A 13,545-nucleotide genomic window follows, 5' to 3' on the forward strand; every position below is an offset into this window, starting at 1 on the left:
CTTTTTAATATTACCAAAATACATACCATATGAAGGGATCGTATTGTCCACAATGCAGAAGGAATGCATTACAGCAAAACCATAATTCAGTCACGTAGATTCATAAGCACCCCTACAGCCCTGCTCACAAAGAGTTATTGTTGTGTGGCTGCCTGATCTCAAAAGCACATTCTACCATCAGATGAATATCTTATTAAGATCTATTAAGGTGGTTAAAAAAAAACAAAAACAACCAGAGGTATTATAAAAACAAACAAAATGAGAAAAATAGTTTGAATTTAAAAATTCCTGCTTAAAAATACTTTATTTATACCACATGGAAATTAAATGGTGTAACTCATATTATTCAAGTTTCTTCAAGGAGTTCTTGTAAATGCTAACAGCTGTGGAAAGAAGAGATCTGATGTAAGGTAAGGTAAGGTAAGGTCATTTTATTTATAGCACATTTTCAGCAACAAGGCAATTCAAAGAAAGAAATAATACAAAACAACAAACCAAAGAGCGAAAAAAGAAAAGCAAGGTCTGTGTCTTGTAGATGGGTTCACTGTCGTGTCTCCGGTTCAGTCTAGGTGAACACTAAAGTGCTCATATTCCTCACCATCATTTTCCAATTATTGAAATAGTGTTTGATCTAAACCTGTTTCTCCTGAAGCCAATTATCTCCGTTGTTTGTTTTTTTTCAAAACAAATCAGGCTGAACTGTATTAAATGCGTTGGAGAAATCAAAGAATATGACCCTCACTGTTCCACCTGCTTTTCCAGATGACTGCACGTTTGTTGAGGCGGTTGTATGACCGTGTCTTCAACTCCACGGCAATGAGCAAAGCACAGAGGTGGGATGTCTGTCTGGCTGGGGTCAGGAGAGGACGATGCTGAGCTTGTTCTTGAACTGGATGTGCTCAGCCTCGTCCAGACTTCCATCTATCTAGTCCTCCTTTTGCTTGAAGCACATGACCTTCTTCATCCTTGAATGCACCTCTCTGATATTGTTCCTCTGCAGTTCCTCTCCAGCTTCTCTCTTTTGTACTTTTCAATGCTGTTTCTAATTTGTACTTTCAGCTGCTTTTGTATGTTCCTCTATAATTCCCTCTCTCACTCCCTCCTCATCATGTCCCTGGTGATCCAGGATTTGTTATTAGGGAAGCATCTCACCAGGGTCGGACTTGCATATGGGACTACCGGGGATTTCCCCGATGGGCTGATGGGTTAGTGGTCCGATGGAGAAGCTGTCCTACCTGTCCCAGAGTCATGCAGCATACTCTTGTTTTCTCTACTTCATAGATCAGCTCAGTGTACGTCTGTGTTGTGGACCTGAAAAGCACATGAATGGGTGCTACAGAGCCAGCTGGATGACAATGAAGAGCGGAGATCGGTTCCACAAAGTCCGGCCTATAAAAACAAATAGCTCCTGTGGCGCTTATTAAAAACTGAACAGTCATGAAAGAGTAAAGCCTTGCCCCTACTAGTACCATATGAAATAAATCTCCCTGGTTGCCTCTCGAATCAAGGAGAGGTGTGCATTGCAAAGGCTCTACCTCGACATGCAGGGCTGTCCCAAGTTGATGAGGGGTCTTAAATATTATATGATATAGGGGCCTCTCTTCCTGTTAGCTACAGCACCACCACTAACAGTGTTTCAATACAAATTTGATAGAATCTGGGAGATGTTGACACCTGGCCTGTTGACATTTATCGAAAATCTTCTCCCTCTCTCTCATAACCTCCTTCCCTCAAATAAAAGCCTGTAGAGCCAAAAAAATAATAAAATCATTAAAAAAGACTCTAAAAGAACGATTCTATTTGTTCACCAGTGATTCCTTTGGTATATTGACTGATGTTGACGTTAACATCTGAATATGGATATATTTTTTTCGAAAAGAAAAAACGTCAGTTAAAATTGTTATTTGCAGTAAGGGCCTTAAACAAAAACCCAGACCTTGATTCACCCACTTTGTCATGCACACAGGGAAACGCCACAACACAAACATAAACTCTAAGATCTTTTTCAGCGCCTCAGCCAAAAGCCCTGATGTCTGGTTTTTGCTCTCTAAGGACTTCTGATGCTCCTTTTAGCTAGGTTTTTAACAAAACATGCTCTCTTTTCTCCCTGTCAGTTATTCTGTCTCATCTTTCACCACCATTAATACATTGTAACTCCCTCAGTTGTCATTTTCTCTCTCTCACACACACACACACATATGCACATTTGTCTCACTTTGCGCTCACATCACAGCAAAGATTTTCTTAATTTATCACTTCTGGTTGTCTTGCTCTAGATCAGCCTCACATCTTTTCCTTTTTAGGGCGCTATCTCATCCTTTTGTGCTTCTTGCCCAATATACATGTTCTTTTAACCTCTCTCTTTGCCTGAGCGTCACTATGGTTACCGCAATCCACACAAATCAACACAAGGCCAGTCAGAGACCTACAGCTGTGCAGAGGTGATTGCTGTGTGTTCATGTGTATTTTGGGGCAAGAATTGAGGAGAAAGCGGATAGAAATTCAGGCTCAAGTTGTCTGGGGCACACTATGCATGAAAGAGGAGGAGGAAATTAGTCAGAGCAAAAGAGATATAAGAGAGCACAACTTGATTCCTCCAGAGTGCCCAATTCTCTCTGAGGTTGTTTACAACCAGCAGCAGCCCTTATCATCATCAAAGCCTGTAAGTGACACTCTCAAAACTAAACTCCTCTGCTCCCCCCTGCTCCTCCTTCACTATTTCTATGGAGACTGATTGCTTCAGTGTGTTCATACCTCTGGCATGAATACACTGAAGCAAAAAGCAGGTGTTTTTGTTACACTGGAAACAAAAAACACCTGATGGCTCTTTGGTTTCTGGTGAATCTGGCATTAATTGTTTGAAAAAGTGTTTGTACAGAGATGTTAGTCTGCTTAATAGTGGCAAGTATGGCTACAGTACGGTAGGTTATCAGAAAGCACATTATGTTTTCAAAAAATAATGAAAACATATTTGTGCTTCTTTAGTTTTGAGAAGTTCTGGGAAGATGAAAGACTGCTTCCTAGATGTAAAAAAGTTCATTCAACTAGGCTTATCTCTATCAAGACTCCAGAAGTTTTATGATGTTTTTAGTCTGTAAGCAGTGTAATTTAAAGAAAACTGCTGTAAGCTTGTAGGACAACTGAGTCCATGAAGGCATCCATGTGGTACAACAAACCAACTGTTGTTTCATGTCCTCATCATTCATTTAATCTTAGCAAAGTGAGTGATCAGGATTTTAGTACATTTACATACAGTGCACTCTGAGCCTATTAAGCGTTAGCTGACAGATTTCCATACCAAAATGAAGCTTGGATATGATATGTGGCCGTTTTAATTGCTGCGCATTTTTCTCATCGAGAAAAAAAAAAAACACCAAAAAATACAATTATCTCAAGTAATTCAGTTCATTAATAAACTGAACTGACAGTTGTCATACTGAATTATAGTGACATTTTTGGTAGCGTGCCTTGAAACAGTAAAGTGTTGGGCTGATTGCTTTGTCATGCACATTCTGTGTTGAAAGTTTTTCTTTTTATTTACTTTTTGCTTTAAACATGTCAAAGCACAACATTTTCTTTTTCCTTTGAGTGTTTCTAATTTACAGAGAGAGTAAGAGGGCCTTGGTTACTCAGTCACAGTAAGTCACAGTTTCTAACAGCTAAAAACACATGTTGTAACATTTTAGTTATTGAATCAGCATCTTACAAGATTAGCCTAGATATCAAAGGAGCAATTAGACAATTTTTAGTCTTTTAGTCATTTGTAGTCTTGTCCAGAAGGGGCCAAAAGTTGCCAAGGCTGATGTAATTTTACTTTCAAAGCAACAGCAGTCTTTGAACCACCTAAATTGATCTTCTACACAAGAATTTACTCTCAGAAATAATGATTGAGATTATTTGATAGCTGTCATCTTAGTGGCAAGTAGATTATAAATTTCTTCTCTGTAACTAATCCATTCTGTAAGGCTTACAAAATTACAACAAGCTATTAAAAGCCTCCATGGATTCACCTTGTTTCTTGTTTGAGTAAATATTTAGTAGCTAAATGAAAGCTCAACTTAATTACTATGCTTCAAAAATATTTACTTTTAAACTAGCAACAAAAAACAGAAGTAACCTTGATATGTTTAGCTTGCTTCATGCTAGATTATTTTTTGGTCCTCCTCCAAAGCTGCAAAATCTTTTCTTTGCATTCATTCTGCAACGTCTAAGATGTAGTCCGTTCCTTCTGTCCTCTCCCCTTGGCAGAGGCGGTCAGGTGCGGAGGTTTGCCAAGGCTAAAAGATGACACCAGAGAAAATGGTGAACCAGGTAATTTTCTTCATTCAACTGAGGAGACTAACATCAATGAATCTCTGATTGCAAGAGAATAGAGAATAAATGATGCACACACACACACGCACACGCACGCACGCACAGACACGCACACGCCCCCACACACAGATGCAAGCCAGTAGGTGTAGATCCTTTATAGAGGCACACAAACCTCTGCTTCACTTGATTTCATGCTTTACATAGAGTTGAAATCCATCTGCTTTTCTCTTTGCTTTATATTACATACTCCACTATACATCCACTATTCTCTTGAAAACAAACCAACCAACAAACAAAAGAAGACTGACACATTTGCTTCTACAGCAGCGCTGGATAAATAAATAAAAACATCTCCCTTGCTGCTCATATTGATTTGGCAGATCAGCACTCTTCTCTTTTCTCCCTCAACCTCCTTTTCCCTGTTTTGCTGCTTACTTCAGCCCTGTCCTTCAATGCTCACAAACAATCTTTCTGCCATTGTGAATCCCCTGTTGTGCACCTCCGTCTGCAGTGCTGTGCGCCAGGTGTTAAACCAGCTCCACAAGCTCCTATCTGCTAAGCAGCTGAGCTACCTGAGAGCCGTGGAGCCATATGGCAGCTGGTGAAGCTGCAAAGCATGTGAGAACAGGTTTACCAGTTAAAGAGGAAGTGTTAAGAAGGAACTATAATTGTTTCTCTCCCACTGTTCTGCTGCAAACAAGCTCTAATATGTTAAAATAAAGCTTAGCTCTTCAGCTGTATAATGCTGATGTATCTATCTTTTCGAGAATGACCATCTATGTCGTTAAAACTTGGACACAATTGGATGTTCCAAGAGCACAGTGATCCTAATTATACATCAGATTATGTTTTAGAGACAAAAGGGGTTAAAACCAGGCTTCTTAAATCAACCGTAGAACAATCATAGTGAAACTGGATAGTCCATCTTTTAAAAGACAAGAAGGGTGAGCAGATATTCGATCTCAATTATGAACCTTCTTTATCAAAAGAATTGGTTTTGCTAAACTTGCAAACTGACTTTTGCTCCCATGTTATTGGGTATTATGAGTATCTTTGAACCTGTATGCAGTTCTTTTCCTGTTTAGATAAAAAATTAAAACTTAAAATGTCTTGTTTTAAAAATGTCTTGAATTTTTTGTTATTTTTTTGTAGTTGCATTATTGTAACACTTTATAGAAAAGAATGATGCAAATACATTATTGAGAGCTTATGTACAGCAACAGTCTCTGAGCATGGGGTAAAAATAATTCTGTCTAATCACCATCAGTATTCTACATTTTCTTGTTTGCACAAATACTAGTTCCGATATCAAAGTTTGGGATATTTTTAAAAGCACAATCCAAAGCTACGTGAAGAGATCTGTGACAGTTGCAAGACCAGAAAGACTCTTGGTAAATGGCAAAAATAATTGCTGGGAATAACAGAACATTTCCTTCAGTACCTGTGTTCCCGGGTGATTAGCTGCAGAATACATTTGTTATTTTAAGCAACAAAACCATCTGGCTCAGTCATATGTGAACTGTTAAAGAGTGAAAATCTTTATTGAAGATTTTTTTTTTTGCTAAAACTGCAGGACCATTGTTAAGTTTGAATTGGCTGAGATTACACAAATGCACTTTTCTACAAGCACTGTTCAGTTAATTAATCAGAATTAATTAAAAGATCACTGCACTACTCATGCAGTTAAATGGCTTGCAGTATTTAAAAATAAAGAAAAAAATTTTGTAAATCACACCAAATGCTTTTAAACTAAATAAATCGATGTGAAGTGAGTTCCATTTCTGCATTTTTTTTTTCACTGAGTTTTGTAATAACTGTAATGGATCTGTGATATTAACAAAGATCAGAACGCAAAGGAAAACAGTAATAAATTCAGCCCTTAGCGCACATTAGCGTTTCTACAGAGAGAAACAAATCGAACTCCATTAATAATATTTGGAATATACAACATCTTCTAATTGTTTCAATGAAAAATAAAAATACAAGTTCTGATAAAGTTTAATTACTTTTCTAATTTTAACTTGATTCTGTTTGATTGTGTGGAGTGTTTCAGTCTCTAAATTGCAAATGATTCCAGACTTTCCCACTTTACCCAGCAGAACGGTGTGATCAATAGTGCCAAAGGGTCCATTTGTGTCCGATCGTGTTTCGTTTTCTGAACCTGTACAGCACTTTGTGTGTGTAAAGTGCTCCATTAATAAAGACTGACTGACTGACAGCATGAAGAACAGCAACATGCCTGCATCTGTCTGAGGGTTAAAATGCTCACACAACACAGAGAACAGCGACATAGAGTTTTTCTTTGACAGAATCCAGACATCGGTTGTTCTCTATCAAAGAGTTCCTCAAAGGAAACAAGGCTCCACATGTAGCCAAACTAAGATGGAAACATCAGCAACATGTCTGTTCAAATGCTTTTTCACTTGCGGTTACTTAAAGGACAGAAATCCATGGGTGCTCTTTCTCAGCAAAAACAAGGCAGTATCCAAACACTACTGATAATTGGCTGTGACACACATTCACTTCCGACTATTATTAAAGGAATATGAACACTTTCCTATTTGGCTTTGGCTAACAGGTTATCTCGGCACACTTTTAGACAGATTTCTACCAGTCAATTATAAAATAGTGGCAATTTAACAGAAACAGCAACAATGATAAGCAAATAGATCTGATTAAGGAATGGTTGTGGGCAATAATTGTACCACTGTTGAATTGTGTCCAAACAAACTTATTTCACGGGCTGCAGTTGGTTGCTTAATACCTGCTGAAGGACAGTCTTCCACTGCAAATATTGCCTCAAGTCGTTTGAGGGTTTATTTCACACCTAGAAACTCTACCAGCTCAAGTTCATTCAGACTGAGTGGAGAGCATCTCTGAGCATAAACCATTAAGTATTGTTAGAGTTTTTTCTATGGATTAAGGTCTGGACTTTGACTGGGCCATTTTAAGTCAAGGATGTGCTTTGATTTAAACTATTCTCTGGTATAGATCACATTATTATTATTATTATTATTATTATTATTATTATTATTATTATTATTATTATTATTATTATTATTTTTATTATTTACTTATTTATTTATTTTTAGCTAGAAGTTTTAGATTTACAGATAGATTAATATAGCCCTGGCGTTGCCATTGCACGTGCTGCCATCACAATGTTTTACAGTCGGGGTCGTGTGTTCAGGGAAATGTGGACAGCTTTTTCCATCTATGTTAAAAATTACGCTGTGGCCCCACCTAACCCAAGCACCATCGGTCAGATGTCTGCTGTGACCACTGCATAGGATATAAAATAATGCAAACTGAATATCTGTCGGCTTTCTTCTCATCACTCCTTACACTTCTCTTTACATAATTAAAAAATGCATAATTTTTCTTCTACTTTAAAATCATGCACTGCTTTTTGTTTATGTTTCAGAAAAAAATCCAGCAGAATATAAGTGTGTGGTTATAATGTGAAAAGGTTTGAATATGAATATTTTATCAATAAAAAAAACTGCCTTCCTTTTTCCATTTCACTAAGGTCTCTGTTACAGAGGTAATGCGAGTCCTGCAGCAGTATGTATTTATCCTGTGTGCTTTTAACCCTCGCTGCTTTTCACCTTTAATAATTTTGTGTCTTCCCTGCTCGCGTGGCCTCCCTCTTTGTTCAGATTTATGCATAAGTAAGCTTTGCTCTTTTAAAGAGAGCAAAAGCAGCCTGTCTGTTAAAAAGGCGTAATTTGCATGTGTGGGTGCAGCACAGTGTACTATAAATACAGAGAGATAAAGCCGCTCCTCTAAGTTGCAAGGTTGCGGGTCAAAGATGTGCCGAAAAGACGCAGCGGAAAGAACAGGGCAGTTTAGGAAACAAACATGGTATTAAAGAGGGAATATTTTCCCCAGGATTCGGCGTGCTGACAGACGTGGAGACTTGTGAGGGATTTCCTGGAATGCAGAGTCACTTTTCTTTTTCCCCATCCCTCCTGCAGACTCGGCAGACACGAGCAAATGCTTTGTTTCACAGAAATAACTTCCCCTCGGTAGCCCGCGAGATTGTGTCTCATTCAGCCTCACCTCCAGAGGGGGTACACCAATTCCTTCCCCGCTCCCCCCTCTTTCGCTACCCTTTTCTCTCACCTCCTGGAAAGATTGCGATGATGGCTCAGACCGGCTGCACCTCGAGGTCTGTCTGAAAAATGAAAAGAAAAGCGCTGACACTTGACAGGTGGTGACACTGTGTTTACCAAACCTCAGTAGGGAGGTAGACTTTAACAACAACATTTTGCGCAGTTTTATGGAGTCTATTCAGACCCAGAAGCAAAAACAGACTATAAAACAGCCCTGCTTCTTTTTTTCATCGAGGATAAAGAGTCTTGAATTGTTCACAAAAAAGAAAGGGAGTTCACAACAAAAGCTGCGATCGGGAGGTGGGATCAAAAACGCTGTCGCTGTCATCATTACCTCTAATGGATTCTGCCGTTGTGTGAGGTGGTTGCAGTGCCTTTCAGTGTCATGGGTAGAGTAACAAGCCACTAACACGGATGTGGCCATTTTCAGCCGTCTGTCTTTCTGTGCATGTTGTGCATTTTTCATGTGGCAGTGAACTGTGTTAGATAAGAGGTCCAACGTGAATGCTGAGAAAGTAAAAGTTAATGAAAGTGAGATTACACCGTATTTCAGGTAATTATGAGGGCTGGCACAAGCAGAAAGAGAACATGAAGAGGGAAAAACAGGATCCCTTTAATCTTCGCCAGCTTTGTTAGCTACGGCTCTTTGGTAAAATGATATTTATGCATAAGATGTGGTTTTCATTTTCAACAAGATTCACAGCATGTTAGAGCTCATAATGAATGGGGGCTGTTTTGAAGGCGGGCTCGGCAAACATAAAACACACACACACACAGATGCGTGCTTGTTGCACAATCCTTCAAGAATTCCCCAGAAGAATTATGAATTGAAATCAACTAAAAAAGAAAACAATTTTTGTGAGGCCTTGTAAAAGAATTCAAATCCTCGAAATATTTTTTTTATTTTTTCAGGTCTCAATCTCAAACTGCAACGTATTTTAATTTAATGTGATAGATGTGAGTCCATTATTTATAGAATGGCTTTGTGCATCCATAGACTGAAATGTTTTGTCCTCTTTGGCAGCAACGTGACACAATGAGACAAGTTCATTAATGCTCTGGCAAGAAACTGACTGAAGACAAGTATCTGAAAGACCACATCATACTCTGAAGTACATGAAAGCTGAGATGAATTAGGCTTCATGTGAGTATTAACGTCTTCAGGCCTATATTTCAGTAGTATTCAGTTTGAGTGTGGGGATCTGATAGGCTCTGACAGGGACCAAGCTGTGATGGTTATACTGCGGGATCAGAGCTTTTGTTAAATAGCATGGCGGACACAGCATGCTGCAAACAGTTAACACCACAGGAAGCTGTACAGAAGAAAATATATATTGCGACTGACATGTCCATCCCAACATTTAAATCATATATCCCAAATATAAAATGATATAAATTACTTTTTTTGTACCTTAAGATTGTAATGTTCTGTTGGGATGGTGGAAAAGACTTGTTGTGTGAAAAGAGTTGGTCTATTGTTGAAGCTATTCAAGACTAAAATGTCATCTCAATTCAGAGCATCTTGCTGTTAGCACAGACTATGCTAATGTCAATGTCCACATTTCTAAAGAAGACATGAATGATCAGGGGTTCCTAAAACACTAGAATGCTGAATGGGTATACAGTAATAGCACTTTGCACCGATTTCATGATTCAATAACCTAAATAACAGATTAAAAATAATAAACATATTTGTTGTTGAACCCGTATGTCTCTTTATCAATAATTTTGTACAATAATGAGGACAAAGATTTCTAATAACCATTTCAGTCTGTTGGCTCTATAACAAACGTGTAGTGATGTGTAAAAGACCACATAGTTCATGACATGCACTCAAACAGGTTCCTGGGACAAAAAAACAAAACAACTTTAAAACTTCAGTTTAAATTTGGGTTGGAGTTTGCACTTGAAATTTTTGTTATCTACTTCTTTTTTTTTTGTTGCAATTCTTCTAAGTGTTTAACATTAAGCTCTCATTTGTGCAAAAACTTCAGGGTTTTTTTTCTATTAACTGTAAATGACTGAATTACCTTGTGTATAAATAGTTCTACAAACATAAACTAACCCCCCACCCCTCTGCCCCCCACACTATTTTAAGGTTTAAACTCATCCAGGACTTCATTCATATCTTTAGGTGTTTCTGGATATTCGAATCATACTGTTCAGTGCATACTGTATGTTCTTCTCCTGCCTGTGTTGATTTGATTACCTTGATTACTGAAGGATTCACCAGTTAATACTGATTACAACCAGGCATTGTGTCATCTTATTAACCCCACCCCTTCAAATGAGTTGATTTTTATGCCATTCATCACCAGAAGAAGCCACCTTTCATCACTCAAGGGTACAAACCATCTGGCTTCAATTACCATCTGAGACCATTTCAATTCATTGTGAAAGGTTATTATACGTAGCAGCAGAATGGGCTCCCACTGCACAAAGCCCAGGCATCTTTATACAGTCAGTGTGGTGTAGTAGTGTAGAAAAGAAATAAATGGCACAACCCTGAAAGCAGGAGCAGAACCCTGTGAGAGTAGGGTTAAACATTAATTCTCCTGGTGAGCCACAGACGTCTCTGTAATGCAGACAGAGCTGAGGAACGAGGGTTATAGCTTTGCGTCTGGCCACATATATTCACATGACCTGTAAGTGACACACGGATCGTCTCATTTTCCTCCATCTCCTCTGCAGGTAAGAGATTCATTACTCCCTTGTTTGATATATAGACCACCCGGCCACCCCTTCTCCTCTGAACGAGTTTGAAATACAGCAGCACTGCTGACAGGGTAAATACCTCCGAGCCACGTCCCTTTATTCAATTTCTTGCCTGTCGAGGATACAAGCGGCAGCAGTTTTAAATGGTGCCCGTCTAAGTGAATTACTGCTGAATACATTATGAAATCATACATATTGTTGTTTTGGCTGCCCTGAAAGTTTTGTAGAAACAGCGGACAAGTTAGACGGGGAAACATCACCGTGCAAAAAGGGGAATGTTAAATGAAACATTCAAGTAGGAATTAAGCTAATTATGAGTTGGTAAAAAAAAAAAAAAAAAAAAATGTTACGTCAGAAATGTAGCACATAAATCATAATAGAGTTTATCCATTGGTGTAATGATTTGACATTTAAACAGCTTTAAACAGTTTTAACTACAAACCACAATAATAAGATAATAGTATTGAAATTGAGTCTAAATTAAGTTTAGATACATAAAAAAATCCAACTGACAATATAAATATAGGTATTGTTACATGACATTCGTAAATTATGAGCTGGCAATTAACCTTAGAAATAAATAAATATTAAGTTCTAATTAACACATGTTGAAATTAAGTTAGAAATGCATTTCAGTGTTCATTATGGAATTTAAAGCTTAATATGAATTAAAGAATTTGGCTAAAAGTTTATTGTTGCACTAACCTAATAAACATAACTGAATGCTTCAAATATCACAAACAATGCACACTGTTTCACCACAGATATAAACATGTACATGAAAAATGACACATGTGGTGTTAAAGGGCCTAAACTGCCCATTCAGCGTTTATTCAGAGTAATTAAAGGTAGCTCTAAATACCTGGAGCATTAAATTAGGTATAAATCAGACATTAGCATAGAACCTTCTCAATTAAAACTTTATATATTAAAAGTTGAGAAGCTATTGTTCCTTCCAATGTTTAGGTGTGTCAGTTTTCTACCTTTGATAAGAGTGAAAGAGCATCAATATGGAGATTGATACAATTATGTGTGAAAAGCTAAATGGATGTTTGACACCGTCTATCCAATTTAATTAAATTAGAATAAAGACACAATTTGGCATGAGTTTCGATATTCCATTTGGTGTCAAAAGGTTATAACTTTCTCCAGATTGTGTGCTTTCTGCATGTTTGTCTCTTTGTAGAAAATATTTTTCTTCTTTTATGACAGGAGGAATAAAATTTAAATATTCCTAAATTCCGAAACCAATTTTTCTGGGGGGACTATTTTGTTCTCCTAATAGTTTTGGAGCTGTTGTTGGTCCAGTACTCAGAGTGCATATATAATAAACAACCTCAATGAGAGTTTTGATCCATTACAGTGACATTTTTCCAGCTCCAAATCAAAATCGCTCTCTACAAATGTTAGGATGCAATTTAAAATTCACTTTCTAATGCATTTTGCTTCCACTCACAACCTTTGAAACGCATCATAAAAAGGTTTCTTTTCCATTTCAAAAAAACATTATGGCAGTAACCCAGTGTCAGAGCTCCAAAAACTGTTAATTTAATGCAAAACTCAAATTCTTCAAAACAGATTTTTAATAGATCCCTCCTAATTAAAAAAATAATAATAATAATGCTTGTTTTTCATTAAAACCAAATTTTAACAAATTTCAGAGCCATTCCAAAGCATGATCAAAAAGCAGTGTGCTGCTCATCAGCCCTTGAAGTCAAATTGCTTTTACCGACCCGGCTATTTTTTAAATAATAAGCAGGAAACTTAATTTAACATAAACTGTCAAGCAGAAATAAAAAGAATAACTATTGTAACAAAAACATTGCTCTTGTTCACTCCAAAATCTTTTCCCTTTCATGCAATGAACAATAAAAATTATGTTAAGCAAATATTCATTTAAACATTTGTGGAGGCGATTTCTGACATTTGAAATATGTTTTTTCCCATTAGAACAAATAAGTACTAAAAACAAGTTCAATTTGTCCAACAACACTGAAGGGATGAATCGGAGTCAACATTGTCTTCATCTGTTGTTGCGGTTCATATACATTTGTGTATCGATTACAGGAAGCTGAACCTTCAGAAGGTTGAGGATGCCAATGCCTTTCCAAATCTGGAGGATTGTCTTTGGGCTCAGTCAGTAGTATTTTTTTTTATATATATTTATAAATATTACCTTCTGGAGCTTTAAAAGACCATCTTTGTTTTACTGCCACTGGAACAATGAGTGATTATTTCCACAGTTAACACATTGCATCAACATGGTGCATCCCCACTGAAAGGGACTAACGGGAGTCTAAGTTGCATTTCTCACATCACACTGAGCTAATCAGGCAGAGGGTGCAGGAGTAATCAATGTCAAGTTGAGTCACCGCTGTGTTTCAGCATCTCTGTTTCACGC

Source organism: Gambusia affinis, linkage group LG22, assembly GCF_019740435.1.
Source record: "Gambusia affinis linkage group LG22, SWU_Gaff_1.0, whole genome shotgun sequence".
NCBI lineage: Eukaryota > Metazoa > Chordata > Actinopteri > Cyprinodontiformes > Poeciliidae > Gambusia > Gambusia affinis.